General features: G+C 44.4%; 1 protein-coding gene across 3 annotated transcripts in view; it reads right to left on the reverse strand.

Annotated features, from left to right (window-relative positions):
- Nucleotides 1-7,722, reverse strand: part of Hipk1 (homeodomain interacting protein kinase 1) — a 48,962-nt gene extending 41,240 nt beyond the window's left edge. For all 3 annotated transcript variants that reach the window (XM_038310886.1, XM_038310887.1, XM_038310885.1), the window contains exon 1: nt 7,567-7,722. The gene's annotated coding sequence lies outside the window, so the exon portion shown is untranslated. The remainder of the gene's footprint in view (nt 1-7,566) is intronic.
- Between the last annotated feature and the right edge of the window lie 5,852 nt (nt 7,723-13,574).

The following is a 13,574-nucleotide window of genomic DNA, read 5'->3' on the forward strand; positions in this document are numbered from 1 at the left end:
ACTTAAAAAGAAATAAATGTTCCAAATTTGCTTTCCCTGTTGAAATATAAATTTAACAATTCATCCAAAAACAAGGAGCACAATATTTATGTAGTTAAAGTAGTAAAAAAAAAAAAAAGTTGTATTATAAAATGTACAGTTTGAAGCAACTGTAAAGGACAAGGGGCTGTGGGCCAGTGGTGGCACACTTGTCATATTAGCACTTGAGATGGCAGGAACAGGGGGTGGGAAGCTCAAGGCTGGCCTTAGGTAAGTGTGAGACTAGCCTAGGCTTTATGACCCTACCTCACAAAACCCAAAATCAAAAGACAAGGTCATAAAGTAATATCAGAATTCATGAAATACCCATTTGTTTATTGCCTGAGTTTTAAGATAGTTTCTTACTGAGTCCAGGCTAGCCTCAAACTATTTAGCTGAAGATGACCTTGAGCCCCTCCCTCCTCCCTCTCTCTTCGGCACCACCACTCTTGGCCACTGTTCTTTTACAGTGTTCATTACCAGATAGTCTTTAAAAACACTAGCCAGACTTTTGCCAACTTTTGACCTATAACAAAATAACAAATACTAATGACTTCAAATTTTCACTCAACATTACTCGACCCCTCCCCTCAAAAAAGAGAGGAAAGAAAACATGTCCTAGGACATTTTGAATAGAACATACTCAGAAAAACAAACCTGGTCCATGCAAGGGGAAAAAACAAGCAGGATTTCACTAGTCTTTCTCACACATACATATTTTAGCACCAGGATTCTTCATGTGGCTGACACTCACTCAGACCTCAGTAACAAGGTGAGAAGAAAACACGGAATCAAAATGGCCTAGAAAAACTAACACTGTTATTTATAAATCCACTCTGAAATAAGGCTTAAAAAGGCCATTTCTAGACACAGATACTGTCCTACAAATCTGCCTTTGCAAATGGGGATCAATTGTTTTCCTAGGAAAGACTTGTCAAACAAAAATATGGGGCAGAATTAATAACTGTATTTTACTGTATATAATGCTGTTAAAGAAATCACAAATCTTTTCAATATAAATGAAGATAGCTTCTGATAAATCAAATATTTCTGACTTCCTGAAACATTTCACTTCTTGGCTCCAGCAATGAACGAAGTTTTTATTTCAAAATTCACTTTCCAAAGACTTAACTAACGCGACACAACAAAAATCTGCTCCCCGCAATAATCCCAAACTAGAACAGGCAAAGGCTGTTTAGTACTTGTATCTACTACTCAAGAATGGTGCCCTGCTGGAGTGAAAGGCTTTCAAAACAGGCTCTTTAAGAGCATCTTTGCTCCCTGGCATGTACTGCACACTGCTTTCCCCACAGGCAGGTGACCTGCAGCAATTAAAATATAACACCGCATGGAATGGTTGGAGGAATGGTTGGGGACCACAGGTGAGATAATTGTTTTCAAAGTTTCTGTCTTACTGTGTAGCCCTGGCTGTCCTGAGACTTGCTCTGTAGACCAAACCAGCCTCCGAGATCCCCCTGCCTCTGCTTCACAAGTGCTGGGAAGAGAGGCGTACATAACTTCCATTTCTCCTCCAATGTACATATAACAAATTCAGGCTTTTAGTGTCATCTTTCTTCTCTGACACAATTTAACAACTGATGACCTAAATAACTAAAACCAATACTTTTTATTGAGTTCTCCCATGTCCTGGCTTGCAGAACGTATATTCTCCAATATACATTCTGACAAACATTCGTATCAATAGATTAGATGGGTAAGTAAAAGAACATGCTTAATTTATTATTTCTGTTATTAGTGAATGTGTGTGGCATGATGTGATGTGAGACCAGGAAACAACTCTGTGGAATCTGTTCTCTCCTTCCGCCTTTACGGAGGATCAGGGATCGAGCCCAGGTGGCCAGGCATGGACAACACGCACCTTCACCCCCTGACCGTCTTCCTGGCCCAAGAATACATGTTTTGTAAAAGTAAAACAAGCGCTAGGGAGGTGGCTCGGGGAATGAAGTGTACCACCATGAGGACCTGAGTTCAGATCCCCAGTGCCCACATAGAAGTTAGGTGCTGGGTGCATGCTGGTGCTAGAGGGCAGAAACTGGTGGGTCCTTGGAGCTCTTTGCCCAATTTTCAAGCTCCGGGTTCAGTGAGAGATGATCCTGTCTCAAAAACTAAAATGACTACCAGTAAACGGGGACATGTAACACCAACCTGGTCTCCACATTGGCATACATGGATGTGTTCGCCTTCACATATAAGCATAAAATAAAAATTTGAGAAGAAAATTCTTTTGCCAGAAACCTAATCTTTCTACTCCACTCAAGTTTTCTCCAGTCCTCCTGCACTAGCTACTTAAAACTTAAATTCTGAACTATTTACTTAAATAGCCTGACTGGTCTCCCCCAAATTGTACTTGTAAGCACCCTGCCCATGCTCACTTTCCCAATTCACTCTTCACCTCCTAGCTGAAGCATGCTTTAAAAATGTACGTCTTGAAAAATAATACACATCCCCTGCCCCATTTAAATCTCACTTCGGTGTGTTAGAGCTTGTTGATTTTTATTTTAAAAAAATCTACTTTCTCCTTTATTAGACGCAAGACTAGACTACGTTGAACAGTCTTCCTCGCCAGCAGAGAACAAAGCCCCGAGCTTCTACCCTGAGACAACGTCCAAGCGATGGCAGAGCAATAAGACGGAAGCGTGGTCTGAAGTGTCCACAGAGCAGGGGCCGACCACTAACCTGGAACATCACTTTGACACAGAACATTGACTTTAGGCTGTTACATAAAACAGAAACATTTTTCCTTCTACTAAATTATTTAATCAGACAAAAATACTCAGAAGTCTTCCCGAGGGCTACTTTATAGTAGGTCAGGCTCCTGATGAATACTCCCAAAGCACACGCTACTTTCTTTACAGTTACACTTGCCTAATTTAGTCCCTTAACAAACATGTACTGAGGACCTGATACCTGCCTGCCAGAAACTCTTCTAGACACAAGAGACACCGTGGTATTAAAGATAGGTTTGATCTTTTATCTCTTAGAGCTTATATTCAGCCGGGGATAGCTTGTTCTTTCTCCCATACACCCCTTCTCTCTCTACACACTCACAAAGAGAAAGAGAAATGCAATTAATGTACACACACGAGAGAGAGAGAGAGAGAGAGAGAGAGAGAGAGAGAGAGAGAGAGAGAGAAGTGCAACTAGTGGTAAGCTATGAAGAAAACACAATATAACAGAGATGGCATCAGGAAAAGCCTTGCATGGTATTGGTATTAAAGCCTTGTATGATGCTGGCAATTGAACTGAGATCTAAATGACAGGGAAGACTGGAGAAAGCAAATGTAGGACCCAAAGAGGAAAGTAGGGGCAGTTCACATAACTTAGAGACCACTCTGGAGTTTAAGTATCACTATTTAGACTTCTTTATTTAAAAGTTAACTCTGGAGATGGGGGAAGGGTTAGACAGGTGGCTCCATGGTTGGCTTGCTTGTTGCTCTGGCAGGTGACCCAGAGTTCAGTTCCCAGCTCTCACATGGTGGCCCACAAACATGCAACTCCAGTTTAGTGGAGCTGATACTCTCTTCTGATCGCCTTCTCTTCTGATCTCAGGTACTAGACACACATGTGGTGCACATACACATTCAAGCAAAATACTGATATACATAAACCTAAGGAAAAAAATATTTTAAAGCTAACTAGTAGTGGTTCAGCAACATAACTGAGCAGATACAAGCATTTGGTGCACAAGTCTGACTACCTGAGCTTAATCCCCAGAAACTACAGTAGAAGAGAACTGTCCTGACGTGTGTGTGTGTGTGTGTGTGTGCATGTACATAATTTAAGAAGCTAGCTTCTTTTCTCAAGTTTACATTCTGTAAGGATGATCCTTAACATCAGGGTAATGAGACATCCCAGTTTTCCTCTCTTTTCTGTTATCACTAGCACCCATTATAATGGCTGGCATACAGTATGTGCCAAGTATTTCCTAGCATGACTGACTATAAAGACATCACACTATTGTTCCATACATAAATGTAGGGGAATCTCAGAAATAATTATGACTGAATTAGAGAAATACATGATGTGACAGAAATTAGTCTTTTGTCTGTAATAATAAATTACTGTTCTAAGCATAGTAACACTAAAGTAAAAAAGTAAGCTTGAAACCCTAATGAACATTTGAATCAAAGTTTGCCACCCCTTGGCAGTACTTCCTCCTTCATATGGGACAAACCAGTTTCCCAACTGGTATTGCAAAACAGGGTGTGGGAAAAGGTGATGTTAGCTGCCAGGAGAGCATCTACAACTCTGTGTACCTTCAGCCATTTAAAAAAAATGCCCTGACAAGTTTTGATAAGCTAGCTAACTTATAGAGGAGGCTTTCCTTACCGGGCGGTGGTGGCGCACGCCTTTAATCCCAGCACTTGGGAGGCAGAGTAAGTCTGAGGCCAGCCTGGTCTACAGGAGCTAGATCCAGGAGAGGCACCAAAGCTACAGAGAAACCTTGTCTCAAAAAACAAAAACAAAAACAAAAAACAAAAACAAACAAACAAAAAGGATGTTTTCCTCCTAGGCAGGATGTTTTCCCTAGTTTCAATATATGCTTAGACTGGTTCTGCCTAACAAATCCATTGCAACAGAACAAAAGAAAATAGGTCCTTTGTGTTAGAAACGTGTATTATTTTACATGTATGAGAGATAATCAACAAGATTTATAAAGTTCGATAAAGAAAATAACAGCACAAAGAGTTCCCAACATAAGAACAAAGTAGAGATCACTATAAAACACAACCACCACCAAGTGAGGGCCAGGTTCAGATCAGCCAGCAAAGATGAAAAGGAAGGAGGGCTTAAGTAAGGTAACAATGGCTTGGCAGAGGGGAGGAGATGAGGCTGTTTCAATAAGAATGGGGTGACTTTTCCAGGATCCAAGAGCTATGGAAAAATGAGGAACTGTGCAGAGGAAGGAAATATATTTGACTGGAGAAGTAGAAAAAAAGAGAAAAAAAAAAGTACTGGACTTTTATAGCTAACAGACTTTAAAAAGAATCTTTCTAACATTCTCTAATTCTAATATGGAAAAAAAGAAACCCAAGAAGGCCAAATAAGTTTTACACAAAGCTAATGAGCAAAATGCTGGCAAAGAATTCAGGTCTCCTGGTTCCTTTTCATTAAGCAGCAAGGAAAACATGGTACTAGGTGACTTTAAAGAATCCAAAGAAATAGAATGTTTTATTCAAGTAATATGCACCCTAAAAGGAAAAAGAAACTATAAAAGGCACTAGAGGGCCTGCAAAATGGCTCAGTGGGTAGAAGCACTTGCTGCTAAGCCTGAAAACATGACAGAAAACCAAATCCTGCAATTGGTCCTCTCCTGCATACACTGAATAAATAAATGTGAAAAAGTATGTACTACAGGAATACATTATACATACACTAGCTGAATTTCTACAATTAAAAAAGGACAAAAGGCAAAATCAAAGCCAAAAATAGACCCACACCAGGCACCATGAAGTTTCAGTGATGCTCAGAACCATCCCTTAGGTCAGGAGTGTGAGGTCAGCCTGGTCAGCAAAGTATTAGTAACAAACAAAAAGAAGAAAATTAATAGTTAGTTCAGGAAAATAATCTTAATAACCTGTGTGCAAAACAACATGAATTACAAGGGAAGAAACTGGAGAGGAACTGGTAGGGAAAGGCCTAACAAAACATAGACGGTTGTCACACAGTCCAGAAAAGGGCAGCTGACAGATCAGACTGCTCAGGCTTACAAAATTATTCAAATTACGAAAGGCCCAGTTAAAATACATAACCAACAAGCTGCACAGGTTCCAAGTCTAAGAAGTTCATAGGCAGGTTTGGCTCACTGATTTCTACCAACAAACCACTGGTGGATCAGTGGATCTGGGCTTATAAAAACAAAAACAAAGGAAGGAATTCTGTTTTCCAGAGAAATGTGAACTTTGACTTATTTTTTTGTTCAGGAGGAAGATCTGGTTTGATTATAAATCTCATTACCAATCAGCTTGGTCTAAAATCTGTAAAATACAATGTCCAGAGATCAACTGGCCATGAGAGTATCACAAACCAGAGCTGGCACACAGACAAGACTGCAGTCACCATTTCTGTCAGATGCTTTACCAGTTTGGAAGCCCCCAGCTTCGATCTCAAATACTTCAACAAAATACCCTTCAAGCTGAGAAGCATATTTAAAGCCTTCATCACAGGGTAACACCGACTCCTAAGGAAATTGCATGCAAATACCCAAAATAACCAGCTGAATAACAATGATTAGATAAAATGAGTTAAGTTTTTGTTTTACAGAAAGCTTTAGGTTTTTAAATGGAAAAAGAAAAGCTGACAATGGTTTGCATTCTCTCTAATCTTAAGAACACAAAAAATCTTAGAGACCACGAATCAAAAATAGCTTTATACAAACAAGAGCAAAATTGTAGGTTCTGCTGAGGACATCAGCCACTTAATTTAACCCCACTTCATCTAGAGCAGGAAGCCATACTGCTGTTTTCAGACTAAGAAACAAGATAAAAAGGGCGGTCTCCGGCAGGAGAATCTACTCTTGAAACTAGAATGTGGCCTCACCACACTACTGAGACTTCTCAGTGTCACTAACTAGACAAGAAAGATGAGTATCCACGACCGAGTCAGTGGTTACGTAAAGATTTACTTACTGGAGCTTGGGGTTGTCCACCCCACCCCCCTTCCATTCCCAGTACCCATCCCCAAACAGGAAAGAAAGCGCGCCCAGCATAAACACACAGGCTATTGCTCATGGTTCGTCACCACAACAAACTGGAGGTTAGACCGACGCTCCTGGAGACCAAGTTTCAGGTCTTGGCTGCCAAGCACAAAGGGGGCTCTTCCCCAGAGAGCTGTTTATAGCGCGGGCCCTACCCAAGTCATTTTGGTTGTTTCCATCTTTTCCTTTAACCGTTTGGGGTTTTTGTTGGGTTTGGCTTTGAAAGTAAAGACAGGCTGCAAAAGTTTCTTTTGAAAAAGACCTCTAGCTTTGTCTTGGGGAAAAAAAAAAAACCCACGTCTGAGTGGCCGGTCCCCACATAGCCTCACCACCATCACAAACTACAAACTCAACGATTACAGAACATGAGCGAAGAGAACAGAAAAGCTTCCACACCAACCACCACAATGTTCTCTAGACACAGCTTCCCGGTCCCCCCAAAGCACAAATACGCCCGAACTACAGCGACAGGCGGTGGGGTGACATGCACACGCACAAGCTTCTCATAGGGAACCTGCCACCGCAGCCAGGGGTAGGGGCGGGGAACCGGAGGGTGGGGAGCCGCCAGCCGGGCCCCTGTCACCTGAGGACAACAGCACGCTCGGGAGGGAAGTGGCAGGAGGCAGGGGGAGTTTCCCGGGCACACGGTCGCGTCCCGCCGCTCGCGACCAGGCAGCGGGACGCGGCTCCCGGGGCCGCGCGGGGCCTGCCCAGAGAGGCTCCCGGTGCAAGCCGGCCGCCCCCGGCAGCCCGCGGCCCGCTCGACGCCACCTCGGGGCGCCCACCCCAGGGCGCCCGGACCCCATCCATCCACGCCCGGCCTGACTCACCGCCGGTGTGTGTAGTTCTCAGCCGCGAGCCGGGGCCGCCGCGAGGAGGCGGCGGAGGAGACGCGATCCGGGGCCCCGCCGCCGGGTCATCATACCCCCCGCACGAGCCGGCCCGGGCCCCGGCCCCCGCCCCCCGGAGCCGTCCCCGCGCCCGTCCCGCGGCCGGAGCCTCGCCAGCCTCCCGCCTGCCCCGCCGCCCGGCCCCTTCCCGCCGCCGCCGCCGCCTCCGCCTCAGCGCCGCGCGCTCCCGCCTCGGCCTCCCGCTGCCGTCCGGGGCCGCGGCCCGGCCCTTCGCTCCGCAGCTGCCGTTGTCGCCAGACCCGACAAGTGGAGCCCCGAGCGCCCGCCCTCATCCGGCCGGCCCCGCCTCGCCGGAACCATTCAGCCTCCTAGCGCCATGACACCTACTGAGGCGGAAGTGTGGAGGAGCGGGCCGGTCGGGATCATTGCTTCGTGCTGCGAGCCGCAGGAGCGGGTGGGCCTCCGTGGGGAGCCAGCGTGGACGGTGTGTGGGGACCGGATTCCCCGGCCCCCTCCGCTCAGCAGTCTCCGAGGTGGTTTTCCGGCGTCTGGAGGCAGTCGGGTTTCCCGCTGCTAGATGTCATCTCAGCCAGTGTGACATCACCCCAAACCAGTGTGATTCCCCCCCCTCCCCGGCGTATCCTAGCGATTGGGCAGCGCGGGGATACATTGACTACCTGAGAAGCCCCGGAAGATGAAGAATTATCTCAGTTTAGGCTTCAGTGGTCCGCTGCCATGTCGAGTACTTTCTGGCAGCAGACGGGATTTGGACGCCTCCCTATACTGACTGAAGCGCTCCCATTGCGGTATGGTAGGAAAGAAGAAAACAACTACTCCGAACTCAGCTCCTAAATGCATGCAGTAAACGAAAATGTCCTTACCTCCACAGACGGTAGAGAGGCAGAGGACTCAGGAAACAGCGCGCTGGGCACAACGTTCTTAAGAAAACGGACACTGAAAACTGGGTTATCTTAATACACAGTTGCCAGCTCAGCCTCAAGCGAAGCCGTAGGCCTTCAGATATGCCTTCTGCCGTGTAAAATGTTGACGCGTGAAATGGGGAACATTTTTAGAGGCTAGTATTTATAAGGGTAGAGTGTGACGGTTCCTGCCTTTAATCCGAGGATTAAGAGGCAGAGCAGGTGGATCTGTGAGTTCAAGGCCAGCTTGGTCTACAAAGTGAAGATGGGGGGAGAATCCATGTGTTCCATCTCACAGATTACTGAAGTCAGTAACTGTCTGCCACCATGGATACTTAATTTACATGTCCTCTCTGAGGAGGGGAGCAGACCTCAGAAGCCTTTCTATCTGTTATGTACTATATACATCCTTGATTTCTTTGAATTCACCTCACAAAATTTTTCTAGACTATCCTATAATACCTTTTAAGGAAAGTCATTTGACTTTCTCTTCTCATCACGGGAACAGGGAAGTTCATTCCCCTGGAGAGCCAGGGTTAGCAACAACATCCAGTCCCACAGGACAGGTTTGTTTGCTTATTCTCACAGAAACTTCCTTCTTGACTGTTTAGAGAACAGAAAGTCCCCACATTGGCCCGGCCCTGGAAATATCAAGACACAAGAATGAATGAGCATGCCTGCTTAGTGAGCCAAGAAAAAGGCAGAAACTTGAGGCCTGGGGTTGAACAGATCCTGCTCTAAAAGCAGGCTTTAGTCATGAATTGCGTATTTTGCCATACTGCACCAGAACTCCATGACCGGCTTCTATTTTACTCTCTCATTATGTCCCTTTTGTGTGTAAAACGTCTCCGATTTTACTTGTAGAGAGCCTTTTCTGACTGACTCCCAGGTCTAATCTGGCACCGTCATCTGCCTGCTATTTGTACCTTTGGAGGTTAGACCAACAATAATTAGTCTCTGTTTTCACTGTTCTTAACTCCTTTCCTCAATCTGTCACATTCTTGGGCGAACTTTCGTGTGCTTGTTTTTTGGTTTTTGTTTTTTCGAGACAGGGATTCTCTGTGTAATCATGGCTATCCTGGAACTCTGTAAACAAGGCTGGCCTCGAACTCAGAGATCCGACTCCCTCTGCCTCCCAAATGCTGGGATTAGAGGTGTGCGCCACTACAACCCAGCTTCCAAGATTTGTTTTGTTTTGTTTGTTTGTTTGTTTTCTGATCTTCAGGGAACTTTTCAGAGTCTAGTATTTCCCTTGCCAATGTCATTCGCTCATTCATCCAACAAACTGCTTCCTGCCAGACACTCCCTAGACACTGGTTCAGGTGGAAGATGAGTAAGATACAGTCTCCCCTCCCAGAGTTCGCAGTTTAGTGAGGAAAAATGAATACAAATATGCATGACTTGAATAATGGAGTCAGAGAAGACCATATTCAAGCATGCGCTAGTCAACAAAGCTCCAAGTTTGGTGCAGCGACACTTCTGTAACCCATTCACCAAATCTCTATAGTTAGGGTAACTGCTGTGTGCCAAACGTTGCTAGAAACTAAAGATGAAACGGCACAGCCTATGCACTGAGGGAGCTTGCAGCTTACAGCCCCTCTCGCTGGGTGCCGGGTTAGTGAACAGGTAGACTCACATTTTGAAAATAAATGAAGAGGCTTAATCAGAGGACTAGTGAGGAAGAAGTGGGAGTAGGGAAGACAACCGGCTGGAGTGGAGGAAAGCTGGAGAGGGGCAGATGGAGTATTCCTTCCCAGACAAGGGCGGAGCAGCTGGAAAAGGAGATGGGACTATGAGAAGCTGGAAGGGCAAAGCAGAGCCTGAACTCACTTGCAGCCAAACCTAGTGGCACAGGCCTACAGTCGCAGCCCTTGGGAGGTACAGGCAGGAAGATCAGGAGTTCAAGGCCAGCCTGGACTACAGACTTGGACCTTCTCTCAACTTATTTTTTTCTTTCGCTTTGGAGCCTGTCCTGGAATTCGCTCTGTAGACCAGGATGGGCTTGAACTCAGTGATCCACTGCCTCCCAAGAGCTGGAATTAAAAGTGTGTGCTACTACCACCTGGCTCAAGTAACTTTTTAAAGCTACTTTTCCGGGAGGCAGAGACAAAATAATCTCTATGACTTTGAGGTCAACCTGGTAGACATAGAGCGATCCAAGCCACCTAGAGATAGATACACAGTGATATCCAGTCTTGAAAAAAAAATACCTTGGTGTTTTAAGATTATCAAATTCTATTTAATACATTGGGTACCTAGGGGTAAGAGGGGTATTTGACTCCAAGAAGGCATTCAGAGATTCGTGTGCCTTTCAACCAGATTCTTTAGCTTTGTTATTTTTTAGAGCCTTTCATTTCTCCACCTAATCCTTTATCTGAACACAAGAAAGGAAAGGAAGAATGTGGATTGTAAGGATTTAATTTAAAAAAAATCATTTGGAACTGAATGTAGTAGTGCAAGCCTTTAAACACAGAACTCAGGAATCAGAGGCAAGTGAGCTCCAGAACAGCCAGAGCTACACAATGAAATCCTGTCTCCCCGGCCCCCCCCATTTAATTTTATGCCTATGCTTTTTTTCCTGGGTGTATATATGTGCACCACATGACCTCAGAAGTCAGAACATGATGTTAGATCCCCTAGAGCTGCAGTTACATGGTTGTGAGCCACCATGTGAGTGCTGGGGCCAGAACCCAGGTCTTCTGCAAGAGCAATAAGTGCTTTTAATCTCTGAGTTGCCTCTCCAGGCCAGTGTGGGAAGATTTTGTAGGCCAGGCCTGTGTGCAATGAACACACACATCTGTTCTGCACATATTCAGTGGTGGGAACTCTAGGGTATGTATGCTGTTAATGTGAAGGTGTGCTAGGAGTTACAGCTGAGCCTACGTGCTCAGGGAGACACTGTTTTAAAGGGAAAAATCCAGCCTCTGAACCAAAAGCACTTTCCTAGCAGTCTGATCCCAGAACTGCAAGGTAGAAGATCCTTTGATGTTTGTTGGGTTTTAGTTTTTTGAGACAGGGTTTCTCTGTGGCTTTGGAGCCTGTCCTGAAACTCGCTCTTGTAGACCAGGCTGGTGTTGAACTCACAGAGATTACCCACCTCTGCCTCCCAAGTGCTGAGATTAAAGGTGTGTGCCACCACCACCCAGTTGATCCTTTGATTTTTAAGGAAGATAAGTCAAGTTCCCCCATACAATTCAAAGAATAAGTTAGTATAAATCACTTCTGGTAATCCTATTTTTCTTTGGCATTACAAGATCTGGATGTGGGTATAAGATCCAGCTCTGGCCAGTGAAATTTGCAGGCTAGCCTCCTGGAGAAGGTTTTTTGTTTGTTTGTTTGTTTTGTTTTCTTGTTTTTTTGTGTGTGTGGGTTTTTGGTTTTTTTTTGTTTGTTTTTTTTTTGTTTTGTTTTTTTTTTTTTTTTTTTTTGGCCTGAAAAGATAGCACTGGTCAAAACTGGGTATGGTAGTGCATGCTTTTAATCTCAGCACTCAGAAGACAGGGGCAGTCAAATATATGTTAGTTGGAGACCAGCATGGTCCACATATCAAGTTCTAAGACACCCAGAGCTACACAGGGAGACCCTGCATGGAGTACTGGCCATGCCTGGTGGTGTATATCCATAATCCTAGCAGAGGCAGGAGAATTACTACAGAATTGAGGCCAGCCTGGTCTATATAGTGATTATCAAGTTAGTACAGGCCACAAAATGAAACCCCGTGTCAAAAAATAAACCACTTTGAGAGGGAAAAGTCTGTGTGTGTGTGTGTGTGTGTGTGTGTGTGTTTAAAGTCTGTATATATATATTTATATATAATACATATCAGTGTATATATACATAAAATATACATTTAAAGTGTGTATATATACACTTTATTTTTATATATACAATTTATTTTATATATATACTTTTTAATATTTTATATATATACTTTTTAAATATTTTATGTATACACTTTTTTTTGAGACAGGGTTTCACAGTAGCTATGGAGCCAGTCCTGAAACTCCTTCTGTAGACCAGGCTGGCCTCGAACTCACAGAGATCCACCTGCCTCTGCCTCTCAAATGCTGGGATTAAAGGTTTGTGCCACTACTTCCCGGAAGAAAAAGTCTTTTTGTCCTTCATCTGTCCACTTCTGAGAGAAAGGAATTCAAACATGAACCTAAAGCTGCCATGAGGAGCAATAGAGACAGCATTTGGGGGACAACAAGAACAGTGTAATGAGTGGGTCATTGAGCTTCTGAATAAACCTGGAACTGCCCCCATTTCTAGAGTTTATCTTAACAAAGCCACTGTGGGAAATATTTTCTATTTTTTATTTTTATTTTTAGCTTACCTGATAATAGGAGAAAGTCTCTTTGATGCTTTGGTATAGGACAATTGTCTATATTCTGTCAATTATGTTTTAAATAAACGCTAATTGGCCAGTAGCCAGGCAGGAAGTATAGGTGAGACAACCAGACAGGAAGTAGAGGTGCATCAATGAGAACAGGAGAATTCTGGGAAGAGGGAAGTTCCCTCTGGAGTCCTGCCCAGACACAGAAGAAGGAAGATGTGATCTGCCCCACTAAAAAAGGTACCAAGCCCTGTGGCTAACACAGATAAGAATAATGGGCTAGGGCCGGGCGGTGGTGGCGCACACCTTTAATCTCAGCACTCGGGAGGCAGAGGTAGGCGGATCTCTGAGTTCGAGGCCAGCCTGGTCTACAAGAGCTAGTTCCAGTTCCAGGACAGGCTCTAGAAACTACAGGGAAACCCTGTCTTGAAAAACCAAAAAAAAAAAAAAAAAAAAAGAATAATGGGCTAATATAAGTTATAAGAGTCAATAAGAAGCCTGAGCTAATGGGCCAATCAGTTTATGATTAATGTAGACCTCTGTGTGATTTCTTTGGGACTTAATGACTGCAGGAACCGGGCAGGACAGAAACCTCAGACAACAGTGCTTTCTAAAAGAAAACGCTGATCTGTGGTGTTCAAAGATTTTGAAAAGTAAAGGGGGGATTGACTGGTGTACCCACTAGATCTGGCAATTAAATAGGCACTCCTAATCTTAGTGAGATCAAGCTT

The sequence above is a fragment of the Arvicola amphibius genome, chromosome 14 (genome assembly GCF_903992535.2).
Source record: "Arvicola amphibius chromosome 14, mArvAmp1.2, whole genome shotgun sequence".
NCBI lineage: Eukaryota > Metazoa > Chordata > Mammalia > Rodentia > Cricetidae > Arvicola > Arvicola amphibius.